General features: G+C 35.2%; 1 protein-coding gene across 2 annotated transcripts in view; it reads right to left on the bottom strand.

Annotated features, from left to right (window-relative positions):
* The window catches only part of LOC122073067 (probable alkaline/neutral invertase B), an 18,669-nt gene extending 18,426 nt beyond the window's left edge, over nt 1-243 (bottom strand). Inside the window, exon 1 of one of the 2 annotated variants that reach the window (XM_042637573.1) lies at nt 55-243. The gene's annotated coding sequence lies outside the window, so the exon portion shown is untranslated. The remainder of the gene's footprint in view (nt 1-54) is intronic. The other variant, XM_042637574.1, reaches the window with a different exon arrangement.
* Nucleotides 244-14,774: the final 14,531 nt, after the last annotated feature.

Raw genomic sequence — 14,774 nt, 5'->3', positions numbered from 1 at the left:
GGGGGTGGGGGGGTGTGGTTAACAATGGTTTTGGGAGTAAGAAAAGAAACTGACCTTGGAAGCGCTGGGGTAGGAAGGTTAACTAACCTACCTCTGCACCACCTTGAAGCTCATCAATGGCCGAAAATTAATGGAGGATCATGTCTACTGCAAGAATAGCAATTTATAAACGTAGAAGAAGAAGAACCGAAGGGGAGATCGATCCAGAGATGATTAGGTAAGTAGGTGAGGCTGTGAAAGGGGAAGGATTCATGGTACGGGAGAGTACCAGTAAGGGAGATGGGTGACTGGCTGGGCAGGTGAGTTTCTAGTAGTGTGTAACGGACTTGGATGGGAAGAGTAACCGCCACGTGGATTTTCCAAACATAAAAATATATAAGCTCACGATCAGCTCATGCTAATCCTGAGAACATTTCCGAGGAGAAGCCTGGGGAGTAGCGATTTCACTCACTGAGTTTGTCGCCTAAAACCCTTTTGGCTTCCCCGCCGTAACGCTGGTTAACGTTGTCTTCCATGTCGTCGTAAACGTTACTTTATTATCTATGTACGGTGTTGTATGACACGTGCTAATCATTAACGCCGTATAACTCGGTGACTTGACCCCAGCCCAGCCCTGCCAAGCCCAGCCCACAAGTAGTCCCGAAGTTTGATTGAGAGACACCTATCATGATTCATGACACGTCACACGCGATCCCGTTCTTTGTTTGAGCTTCCATTTATGAATTTGGATTCCAATCCAATGGCTGATGCTTTATATCTTTTTTTTTCTTCCTTTTTATGTCTTCACTGCAAAAGTAATATTGAATTTGTTTCCACTGTATCTAAAATCCATTTTAAGGAAAGGTTTCTTTGAAGGGAGGGGTGTGAATTGTTCGGTTTGGGTCAATTTTGATTTGGTTTCATTGTGGATATGAAGATGATCGAAGGAGTGTGAATTGTTCGATTTGGATCAATTTTGATTTGGTTTCATTGCTGATGTGAAGATGATTGAAAGGGTGTGAATTATTCGGTTTGGATCAATTTTGATTTGGTTTAATCAGTTTTGATGTGAAGAGTAATCAAAACTAATAAGGGTGTATCAGTTTCAATTTGATTTTGATTTCTCTTTTTGATTTATTATCGAATTTGTTTTGATTTATCGTGTAACTAAATTCAAAAATATGAAAACAATATTTTTTTTTTCCTTAGGCCACAGCCACGGACAACTTACAAGGGGGGGGCGAAGAGGTAGGGACTGGGGAGTGATGGGAGTCACGTTTGGACCATCCCATCATTCAGCAACCATGAAGAAAAAAAAAATTTAGAAGGGGCAATAGTTTCTATGGCGAAGTGTGGCCTTTGTCCCCAAATACATGGGGGCAAAATGACTAACATGTTCCTCTTGAAATGAAAAATGAAACCTCAATGAATGTTTTTTCGTATACCCCCCATGTGTGGCCTCTATGTCCAAACACATGTGAGGTAAAATGATTAATCCACCCCTCTTAAAATGGTAATGAAACCCCAATAGATACTTTCTTGTACACCCCCATGTGTGGTCTCTGTGTCCGAACACATGCAGAGCGAAATGATTAACTCACCCCTCTTGTGCATACACAATAACCACACTGCCTCCACTAGAAACACTTCCCCCTTCCCCCTTCCCCCTTCCCCTTTTTATTAATTTTAATTTGCTATTAGTTTCGATGCAATTCAGTTTAGTTTCGATCATATAAAATCCCAATTCAAAACACGATTCAATAAACTCATATCAGTTTTAATTTAATTTAGTTTCGAATAATTCTACTCGATTTCATCAGCTCATCAGGTTAAGTTTTGACACTCAAGTTCTTTAGCTATTTACATGCAGAGTTTCATCAATCAGTGGGGTGTTAATTTTGAATCAAAATTATTTATTCATCTAAAAAAAATTCTAAACCAAATTACAAATTTAAACCAACCATTTAAAATTGAATCGAAATTGACTAATCCCTGAGGATGGTTCTAGTTTGGAGGACGCATGAGACAAGATGGATCAGAAGAGACGCACAAGAGCCAACATTCACGTTGTACCCGTGACAATAGTTCATGGAGTCAGTAGCCGCAAGTTATAAATAGGGACAGCTGGATTGGAATCTAATTTTCTGGAAATTTGTTTGCTTCCTATTTCTTATATAATATTGGTTGCACCAGTCACTTTCAGACCTGAGCACCTATGGTGGATCCTGAAAGAGACGTGGTAGAAATAGACACAAATCTCCAGCCAAGCCATCACATATACTTCTTAATCATACCCTTAAGATACCTTAATTTTTATAAAAAAATTAAATTAATTAAATAATGTGAGGAGAGCTTTCAACCATTTATATACTTCCAAGTTATACTAAGATATCTTAATTTCTAACCAAGTTGAATTAAATAATGTGAGAAGTGCTTTACAAAATATTTGAAATCTCAGTGGATCAGGAGAAATTTCATGAAGAAATGCATGGACTGTGGGCCCTGTTGATTCTTGACCGTTGGGTTCATGCATGGTCTATTATAGAAAGAGTAAGTGGTCAAGTGTGACAAATACACTGAATAGAAGTAATGATGATTCTCGTGCTCGTTTGGCAGTGCATGAAAATAATAGAATGCATCCAGCCATTTCCATTTTGGTTCATTTTTTCAGATTATTGAAAATGACCAAAAGATTGTGGACCGGTGGAGTCGAATTCAATTAGCCCAAACCGTTTGAGACAATGAGTAAGCCAATGAAGAATGTCACGGTCACCATTTGCATTATGGTAGATAGTAGGTTCCTTAAGCTGTTAGGATCGTGCATTTATCATTGTACTAAAAGCTATAGCTATTGATGAGAGTATAATTTTATATCCTTATTGAATAATTTTTGTATTTAGGTGGTGAATATCAAGAAAATTGTTCTCAAAAGAAAAGAAAAAAAGTGTAACTAAAAAGTTGTTTTGATAAATCATTGTGGATGAGTAATCAAGCTTTCAATTGATGCATTATCACCTGCCTGTGTAAAAGTACACCCGACTCGAAGGGAGATCATAACAAATTTTTTTTTTAGGAAAAAGCTATTAGCATTGCTTTTACTCGAAAAACAACAAAGCTTCAAGGAAAAAGAGTTCCTATATTATGTTCTCTATTTTATGCTAATTGGACAGTATGATTTGGCACTTAGATTTAATGAATGCATGAAACTTTCTAAAGAGGACACATGTCACATTTTGTGATCTGTCAACCAATTAAATAATTGTTTAACTGGTTTTATTTTGTTATTTCATGAACCATCCGTGATGTTCAAATGGTTCCACATAATTGATTTTTTATTTCTAAATAATTTTGATACCACACCAATGACATGGATTAATTTTAAATTTAATAAATGAATACGTGATAATGTGAGAAGTTTGTTTACTAAATTTGAGTGCTTACAAGCCAGAGCCGCTATTTGGTAATTATTGTTGCTTGAGATGGAAGTGTGATAAATGACTCCCACAATGGGGACATATGAATCCTACACTCATTATTCCCCTTCATTTTTATGTTGACTATTGCAAGGGAAATAAGGGGAATGTAAATCAAATCAAATCATTATTAAAGTGAAACTTTTATGATTATAATCTCACTCATTGTGTAATAATCTCTAAAACAAATCAAATATGATTTTATATGGGGAGAGGTTTTTGCACGGCCATGTATGGTGCACGATTGTGCTCTCAAACATTGGATATACATGACCATATATTGTACGTGGCCTTCATCGCCATCCAATGGTTGAACGCATGACCATGCACAAAACCTTTACGTTCCCTTATTATATTTTGGGTAATTTATAGCGCTACCCCCTAGAGAATGCCACTATTATAAGAACATCCCCTCTATTTCACCAAATTAGACTAAGACCCCCTACTGTCAGTCACTGTTAAGTGAGTAGTTGAAATGACTTTGTAATTGAGGTAGTTTGCTTGGTCCTTATTCATGAAACTCTCTCTTCAAACCTCAAAATCTCTTAAGCAAAGATTTCATGGCTGCCACTTCAACTTCTTCATTAACAATACCAATCAATGCCTACAAAATAACTTCTCATCATTGGCTTCAAAGAAGCTACATAGACTCACACCTGAATTTCTCTCCTCTTTCAATTTCAAGCCCAGGAACTACCCATAGTAGTATAGTATCCTCTAATGCAGCTAAGTACACAAAATTAGTGGTTGATGAAGAGATTGACAAGATTACGAGGCTTCAAAATGGTTCGGAGGTTCGCGGGTTGCCATTGAAGGTGAGAACGGTCGAACAGTGGATCCAACGTCGCCTGCCGTCGAAGCAATTACAGAAAGCTTCGGCAAGTGGGTGATTGAAGGCAGGAAAAATGGACAACCTGTGAAGGATTTTAGAGTTTCATTTGGGAGAGACCCTCGAATCTCCGGGCCATCGTTGAGCGCCACCGTGTTTACCAGTCTAGCTCGTGCCAGCTTTTTGGTGTTCGACATGGGACTTGCAACCACTCCTGCTTGTTTCATGAGTACTTTACTAGAACTATTCACCTTTGATGGTTCAATCATGGTGAGACATTATAAAACCAAGAATCCATTAGGGTTTTGTTATTGATTGAGAGTGGGGTTAATTTCGTTTTGTTCTTCTGTAGATGACAGCTTCTCACTTACCATATATGAGGAATGGGCTAAAGTTTTTCACTCCTAAGGGGGGCTTGACGGCGACAAAGGTGGAGCCATAGATGGGTTATGTGAAATGCTACAATGTAAGTATGTCAATAGGAAGGCGAAGGTGTCGATGGTTGTGAGTTCTCCGACAAGAGTAAATTTCAATAACTATCGATTTGGGAATGGAGACTTATTAGATGGGTATTTTAGGTACTTCAAATTTAGTAAGGGCATTTTGATGTTTAAAAAAATATGTAATAGCTGACATCAACATATAAGGTATATTCCTTAACAATGACTGACGGTAGGGGGTCTGAGTCTAATTTGGTGAAATAGAGGGGGTGTTCTTATAATAGTGGCATTCTCTAGGGGGATGGCAATGGAAATTACCCTTAAATAATTGTTTAACTGGTTAACCATCCGTGATGTTCAAATGGTTCCACATAATTGATTTTTTATTTCTAAATAATTTTGATACCACACCAATGACATGGATTAATTTTAAATTTAATAAATGAATACGTGATAATGTGAGAAGTTTGTTTACTAAATTTGAGTGCTTACGAGCCAGAGCAGCTATTTGGTAATTATTGTTGTTTGAGATGGAAGTGTGAGAAATGGCTTCCACAATGGGGACATATGAATCCTACACTCATTATTCCCCTTCATTTTTATGTCGACTCTAATTGCAAGGGAAATAAGGGGAATGAAAATCAAATCAAATCAAATCATTATTAAAGTGAAACTTTTATGATTATAATCTCACTCATTGTGTAATAATCTCTAAAACAAATCAAATATGATTTTTATATGGGGAGAGGTTTTTGCACGGCCATGCATGGTGCACGATTGTGCTTTCAAACATTGGATATGCAAGACCATATATTGTACATGGCCTTCATCCCCATCCAACGGTTGAACGCATGACCATGCACAAAACCTTTACGTACCCTTATTATATTTTGCTTTATTTTGCCATAAAATTCCTTTTATTTGAAAAGTAAAATAAATATAACATTGCGAAAATATACTTACCAAGGCTCCATTTTATTGCAAGGGAAATTGAAGGAAACAGAGGTAAAAGATTTTAAACTCAAAAATAAAGTTTTTGTAATCATTACCCAATATGATTGTATAAACTACTTAAATTTCTTATCATATTCAGTAATTATACTTTTTAGATAAAACTTTTATCTTACTTTTCAAAATCGAAGGGATTTAGATATAAAGTAAAGTGAAATTTACTTTCCTTCCCTCCAATTTCCTTTGTAACTAAACCGAGCTAATTAAGGAGAAAAGGAGAAAGATTTCCTTCATCCACAAATAAGGGATCACCCACAATTCTAAGCCCCCCCCCCCCCCGGGGGTTCCTCCTATATGTTCAAGGTCTGAAATGCCTTTCCCTATTCCATGACACCCATCCAAACTCAATGCTAGTCATTGATGAAAGAATTCCCTATTAAATATCATAAAAGTTTAAGGTAGGTTGACCAATCATGATTACAAAACTTTTCGGTTTCTTTTCAAAATTGATTTTACTTCCCTTCCCTTCCCTTCTTTACCTACAAAGTGATGAAATATAGTAGTCAGACAAAGGGTCTCTACAAACACCCACTACTTTTTGTTGTATGAATTAGATTATTCAACATTCCAATCTTTTGATATATGAGGAATTCCTTAGAATTACCACATGCCAAGTTCGACAGCCATTTCAACCAGATGACCTATAATGTAATGAGAGTTGACAGGATAGCTTAGTGGCAAGCTGCAAGGTAGTTAGGCTTACTGTAAGTCCAGGAAATGCCACTGGTTTGACTGTCCTAGTCCCCACCTTATTCAAAAATAATAATAATAATTAATAGGTGTAGTATTGTGACCCAGTAAACACCACTTGCTAGCCCCTCAGTGTGTTTTGTTTGATCCCCTCGTGGGTCTCTATGTGGTCCCTCGACATGACAAATACTATCATTCAAATAGTTCTATAAAAGAATTAAAGATCAAGTAGGCTTCAAATTTAAGTGATGAAATGGCAACATGGACACAAAATTTGGGTGCTTACCTATCAAGTGTTAATAAAATGTTTCTCTAAAATGTGTATTATTAAACAAGAAAATGACTATATTTCTATAACTCATAACTTAGCTCTAAGGGCTCGAATTGAAAAACTAAATCACCACATATCAGATGATGTAATTTTTTTTTTCTTAGTTTTTAATAATAAAAATTTCTACTTTTTTTTTTTTTGTACTTGTTAGTCATTTCAATTAATTTTAATATATTTTAATGTTTGAGTTATATAAGGGAAGTTATTAGTCAACGGAAGGATATGAGATATGTTATAGCAGAGAGTATGGACGAAATGGTTGTGTATTCATGATAAGTTAGTAACTGAGTAGCGAAGTAAGAAACTAGCTACGGTTTTCACCTCACTTGCTTACTGGCAGCGAAGTTACGTAGACAAGGTAGTTGGCCTTATCTCTAAGGGGGCTTACGAATGAGTGGTTGCACATAACGAAAGCATAAGTACTGATTTAGAAATTAATCGATCAAATCACTAATCAACACAATAACATTGATAAGCTTTGCAACCCGAAATAAATACAAGTGCAAAAATAAAAATGTATAAATTTTGAGTATTTCCTTTTGCATAAGATCATGGATTTAAACAAGGGGAAAACTAAAAGATCTGAGAACTATTAATTTGAAATTGATATATTATTTACCAACAGGAGCAAAACTTAAAAAAGAAAGCATGCAATTCACAATATATAATAATAGGAGAGCTATGCCATATAATACAAAATGAGCAGGAAAAAATATAAAATTCAGGCAAGCAAAGAACTATAACATTCTGAACCAATATTGATCACATGACTTTAAGATTGTAACAATAAACATATTACAAATTTAAATAACGGAGGAACTCAAGACTTTTTTGTATAATGCCAAATCCAAACTTTCCAAGTTGTAAGAAAAGAGAGCATTACTAGATTTTTAAATATTGAACAGTGCCACAGGATAAAAAGCTACTACTCATAACCTGAAAATGATGAAAGAAAACTCATAAAAGATGGAGATGTCACCCCCTAATTGAATAACTGTAAATTCTATTAGGCACCCAGCTAACAATAAATAAATGTACAACAAACATGTCACACCTCTAAGAGAGAAAATAAAGTAAAAACAAAAATATAATTTGTGATTGTTACTTAGTACCGGCAATAAGTTTGAAAAAGTATATAAAATAGTGAAATTTAAATATTTGCATCATGTTGAAGTAAAGAACTATGACATATATCTTCGGAACAAATTACATTTTGAGAGATTTGAAAAAGCACTATCTCGTTGAAAGGTTTTATTTATAAGCTGTAAACTAGCTACCGAGTCATATTCATACAAATGCTCTCTTAGAGAAGGAAAGAGACAATTCCCTCAATAGAACTGAAGAACCAAAGGTCCAAAACTTGAACCGTAAACTTCTTATCATTTTTCTTATTTTCATATTCTCTTTCTTTTTTATTTTATTCCCTTCTTTTGTGTACAAATCAATTGGTATCCGAGCCAATTGATCACTCATATGTATAATAAAATTTTAATAAGAATCGTGACTACTACTTAGTATCGGCAATAGGTTTAAAAAAGTATTTCAATTTATAAAATTTAGATATTTATACCCTGTCAAAGTAAAGAATCATGACATATATGTTTGGAACAAATTTCATTTTGAGAGATTTAAAAAAGCAATATCACGTTGAAATGTTTTATTCGTCTGTCGTAAACTAGCTACCGAGTTATATTCCTACAAATTCTCTCTTAGAGAAGGAGACGGTTCCCCCAATAGAACTATAAAACCAAAGGCCCCATACTTGGATTGTAAAATTTTTATCATTTTTCTTATTTTATCTATTTTATTCTTTATCAAATTCTTTTTTTTTTATTTTATTTTCTTTATTATGTGTATAAATCAATTCGTATCAGAGCCAATGGATCACTCACATCCAAAATAAAACTTTAATAAAATTCATCACTGCTACTTAGTATCCGTAATAAGTCTGAAAAAGTATTTAGAATGGTGAAATTTAGATATTTGTACCTTGTCAAAGTAAAGAACCATGATATATATATTTGGAACAAATTCCATTTTGAAAGATTTGAAAAAGTATGATCACGTTAAAATTTTCTATTCATCTGTCGTAAATTAACTATTGAGTAATATTCCTATAAATTCTCTCTTAGAGAAGGAGGATGTGCCCTCAATAGAACTGTAAAACCAAAGGCACCAAACTTGGACCGTAAACTTTTTATCATTTTCCTTAGTTTATCTCTTTTATTTTTTATCATATTCTCTCTCTTTTTTTTATTTTGTTTTCTCTCTCTTCTATGTATAAATCCATTAGTATCAGAGCCAATGGATCACCTATATGCAGAACAAAATTTTAATAAGATTCGTGATATTCAAATGAAGAATTTGGCCTTATTGCATGAAATTATAAAAAAATATATTAAGATTGTTTGAGAATTTCGACTCTGTAGTTGCAACGGTGCACCTAGAGCAACTAATAAAGAGGAAAAAAAAAAAAGATAACATTCATCACTTTTTTTAATGAGATACCATTCTCTATAATTAGATTGGCACTTTGTGAGATGACTATATGAGATCCTTGTGGCCCTTAATTTCATTGTCCTTAAGAACAATGATGATTCAAAGGGAAGGAATGTTACGTGTTAATTATTTTCAATTAATTTGAATATTTTAATATTTAAATCATGTAAAGTAATCGTGGACAGACCGTTAAGCCATTTTTTATTAATATAATGACATCGAGCCCTTATCATGGCCAATGCTATTAAATCAACTGTTTTGTTTTTTGTACCAACCATTAAGAATTGTTTTATGAAAAAATTTTTACTACTTACTTCACACAAAACCATAATTTTTACTCCTTACTTCATATAAAACCATATTCATAAGAGATTTTGGTTTGTGCAGCAAACATCCATTGGTACGACTAGTGCCCATATGGATGGAAAACAAGTAAAATATAATAACGTATGTGAGTGCCTCCCTGTGACTATTTCTCTCATATCTTTCTTCTTCTGACTATCAAATGACATATCTATTGTTATTGTGGAAGGAGATGCTAGTGTACGTTATGTAGTCTAGCATCGAGCAGAGCAAATAAAGTAGACATTATTAAATTATAGGGAGTTGACCTATTTCAACGTAAAGGGATAGCTATGCTGAGAGTAGGGTTATTAAATGGTTGGTTCGGTCTAGTTTCGATCTAGGAATGAGGGAGACGAAAACCAAACTGTTATGGAACTTCGATTTTCGATCGTTTTTGGTTTTGGTTTGGTATGGTTTCAGTTTATTTCTATTTTTCAATATCATGTTAATATTGGTTTAGATCGGTTTGTTTTTGGACTTGAACCACAATGAAATCTTACATTGATAACCTGTAATGATGAATTATTCGGTACAAAACACTTTAAATAATCATCTCCACGTCAGATAAGTAAACAACTAGGAATATAAAATTGATTTGAAATCAATAGATATATAGAGTTTGTTGCAAAATTGTTGTTACAAATCAAATCATTGTTTGTCATTGAAAGAGAAAGATACTTAATATTGAAACCAATAAATAACTAATTACTAAGAATATAACTAATATTGAAATCATAAGATCAACCCTAATATGAAATCATTCATTTAACTGTCAAACTAATTTTGTATAGTGATCAAGGACATCAATGGAGCATTGTTATAATTTACAAATCAATTTTCTTCTTCATAACCTCATATTCATTGATTTGTAACAATTCTCCTTACAACAAAAAAATATTCCCATTAATATTGAAATCAATGGATAATCAATTCATCTATTAACCTCATAATAAATGATTTGTTTTTTTTATATCGATTTCATTTGGTTTGGTTTCGGTTTTCTTATCAGTCGGTTCGATGTGGCTCGATTTTCAATCGATCACATCATACTTCAGTCCTAAACCAACCCAATAAGGATTGATTTGGTTCGATCTAGGTTTTTTCAATCAGTTTCAGTTGATTTTATCATTTCGGGCTAGGTTTTGACACCTCTAGCTGAGAACTATCCTATCCTAGTGACAATGTAACATCATATGGCTTGGTTGCAAGGGTGTAGGAGTAGTCCTAAACAATGAACATTGTTAGCAAAAAGGCGTTTAAAACAGAGTTTTAAACGTGTTTCTGTTTTTACTATTTAAAACACGTTTTACCGTATGCTTCCCAAAGATGCAAGAAGAAAGGCAAACAGCAAGCACTTATGTTCTATACACATTTAAAACGCATTTAAAGCACATTTCCCTTTTTTTTTTTTTTTTTTTGGTTTTTTAAGACTTGATTTGTTGAACATAATATCTACTTAATTGGCCATATCTCTCTCTCCCAAATTCCGATTGATCTGATTTTTTGCTAACATGAAGCTAATTCAATGGCCTAAAATTCTTATGATATCACATTCAACTCAAATTCAATACATAGACCCCAAAATTGAGCTACAAACTGATGCATTTGCTAAAAAACTTGTTCTAAAGTGATGATTCCCAACTCCAACTGAACATGCATCACTCTGGGAATGTTTGACTAATTAACAACGATGAATAATATCATAGCCAAGCCACACTGCTCAATAAGACTTTGGACAGGTGTGGTGTTGGACGATATTCGATGATATATCTTAAAACTTATAATGAGTTATGGGATATCTATGCAATGATTTTGGATGCATGTTATAGTTGTTTTGAACATTAAATACATGTATTCATGTAAAAATTCCTTAATTTATATGAGTATACTATTGTTATTTTGATTTTTTTTAATATATATATATATATATATCCACACGTTTAAAACAAGTACCGTCCATTTCCATTTTATTGTCATTCTCATTTTTTACTAACTATGGTCCTGAACTCAAACATACCGTTACAATTATCTTTTAAACCATTGCCTACTCTGCATAATTTTGCATTCTTAAGCACTATTAGGAAAGAGTTGTGAGGGATTAATTATACACCTCCAGACCCTCTTTTGGGCTGGATGGGCTTAATAATTGTCAATATTACAGGCTGCCCTTTCTAATCCAGCCCATTAAGTAACGTGGTTAAAATATTAGACAAGAGGATGTGGACATGGGAGTAGGAAAACAAGGAATTCCATAGTGGGAATTACAGTTATGCATGAAAGTTTTCGAAGTTGGTATATTCTCCATTTGCAATAAGGAAGCCCTCGTAGGCTTCTCACCTAATATGACGACACATCCCAATTATTTTTTATATTTTATTTATTTATTTATTTTTCTCTCTAATGGTTTCTCCCAGAAGTACCTCTTGCATTAATACCTGATAGGTCTCTGCCAGCACTGCCTTTCAACCAAATATTTTTTGGGAGTACAATATCTTGTATTCTGTTGCTTGCAAAAGTGGGTCGATTCTGACAGGTCGATAAGCTTGAAAACAAATGAAAACAAATTTGTTATTCTATCTTGATAGTTTGACTAAGAACAACTTTCTTGTTTTATTAACTACAGAAGACCACATTGTATGCTTCAATTGGTTATAATTACCTAGGGGTGTCAATAAGAAAATTTAACAATTTGAATGACACCTCTATATGTGAATTTAGAACTTGTATCTTATTTTTTATTTGTGGGCATGGTTTGTGGTCCTAAGTCAAACCCAAATTTGCATTTTTGGGAGTGTAGGGGCTGCAACAGCACCGCACCCCCATGAAAGGTAAAAATGCCTATATAGTTGATGCATCTAGGTGTATTCCAATAAGGGGTTTCAAACCCAAGACCGACCCGACTAAACTATTCGGAACCGACCATTTATAAACCGGCCTGGCCCAGACCGTTTATTAAACCTGTCGAGCTTGAGCCCAGCATGTTTACAAACAGTCGGTCTCGGTTTTGCTACTTGGACCATCGGACGCCCGACCGAGATCGACCAATTAACACACGATCAAGACCGGCCTATTATTGTGCACCGACCTGGCACGACCCTTTAATGAGTGTAGAATGCCTATTTTACCCCCCAAATTAAAGAGTAAAAAGTAAAGAAAGAAAGCTCGGTTAGTATATGTCAAACTATCAAAAGGTATTACAATTACAAATATTTGATTTCTCATTTGGTTAAAGTGAAGTAGCTAAAAAAAAAAAAACGAAATGGTTGGGCTTGCAATTCTTGTCATTTTTTTGGGCTTGCATGAGTAGAATTAAGTGGGCTGGAATATAAGAGCACATTTTAAAGAGGACCCGTTTAACATTAAACATGTTCATAGCCCGATTAAGGCCTGACTAAAGCCTGATTAAAACTTGATTTTAGTAGCCCGATTATAGCCCGAGGCCGATTGATCGAATATAAATTGTACCATGCCCTCACTAACTAAGCCTGATTAGTTAAATGGACGGACACGGTGCAGCCTTTGAAAGTCTTCAAGTCCGATTAAGCCCGATCGAGATCGGATCGGCCCGACCGATTGGCACCCCTAGTTCCCATTTACTTCCATACTGGTGCAGAAGCCATGCTACAGGGTAGAGAACTCTTCCCCACATTACTATTAGAAAAAAAATTATTAAATATTACAAACACTTGTATAAGTGGTTGTATTGTCAAAGACATAACTCAGCCTGACATTTGGCCTCAAAAAGCCCAGCCTAAGAGAGGGCCCAAAAAAAGCCCAGCCTTATTGGCTGCTTAGGGTGGGTTGGGATGGGTTTCTCTGGGCCTAGTCCAATATAAGTGTTTCTAAGCCACGGTGAAAGGAAATCCTTGGACCGTGGTTTTAGTTTTAGGATAGGCAGGAGAGAAATCTCTTGCCAACGTTTTTGGCTTGGCAACGAGTTAATACAGTAACACCCGGGGCAAAAAAAGGCAAGAAGATTTTTGGTTGGGTCAATTATCATTCCTACTTGGAAGGTAATTGACACACCTATTTATGCAGGTGTGGAGAACGAGAATTCAAGAACTGTTGGATCATGCCTGGACATATAGTGCTCACTAGGGGTGTCAATTCTTAAACCGAACCGGTAAAACAGGCCAGACCGAATCGATAACAACACGGACTGAATCGAACCGAAGCCTTATTGGGTCGGTTCGGTTTGGAGTATTGCAACCCCAAAACCAAACCGAACAGCACCGAAAATCGGATGAACCCGAAACCAAACCGAAACTGGCTCAAAACCCAGACCGAAACTGAAACCAAACCGGTAAGAAACCGAAACACTCCAAAATTCATTAAAAAAAATCAAAATTTGCATAGTTTTGTAAACATTTGTATGGAAAGTCAAATCCAAACTGGACCAAAAACCAAAACCAACCAGGTTACAAATCGATTTAAAAAACCGAAGACAAACCGAAACCAAACCGCATCGAAACCGAAACCAAACCGCACCAAAATCGAAACCAAACCGAAACCGGAATTTCCTTATTGGTTCGGTTTTGGTTTCAACTTTCCCACACCGAAACCGACTCAACCCGGACCGAAATCGAGCCGGACCGACCGATTGACACCCCTAGTGCTCACATAGGTAATTATGGACTAGACCAAGGCGATGGGTGCTCAGGAGAGGATCCGAATCCTATTTATGCAATGTAGACATTCCAATTTATGGATATTTTTTTTTTTTTGGTAGAACTACTTGTGGATATCTAACATGGTTCAAGTAAGATTGTCAACAACTGCCTAGCGCAGTTGGTGAGCATGAGTTTTTTGCACACCACAGCTCACCAGGAGGTCTCAAGTTTAAACCTCATGGTTGTTACCTACTTCCCTCCCTACCTACCCAAAAAAAAGAAGAAGATTTTTAATGAAAAAATCTACAATCATTCAACCTTTTTATTCTCACTCTACTATTTTTCATCAAACAAACAAGGCCTAAGAGCTTTGGCATCTAGTGAGCTGTAAGCATATTGGATTATATGTGCCACGATTATAGAGGTTAACTTAGAAACTTTGAGTCAAATAAAATGCAGGTAAAATAGAAGGAAAGTGGGCAGTTATAAGGGAACGATATCCTTTCAAGTGTGCTAGCCTCTCTAGTGCGTATCGGATAACTAAAAGCAATGAATCCCAAGGGATTC

The sequence above is a fragment of the Macadamia integrifolia genome, chromosome 3 (assembly GCF_013358625.1).
Source record: "Macadamia integrifolia cultivar HAES 741 chromosome 3, SCU_Mint_v3, whole genome shotgun sequence".
Classification (NCBI taxonomy): Eukaryota; Viridiplantae; Streptophyta; class Magnoliopsida; order Proteales; family Proteaceae; genus Macadamia; species Macadamia integrifolia.
The sequence above is the reverse complement of the archived record's forward strand: the minus strand, read 5'-3'. Positions and strand labels throughout refer to the sequence as shown.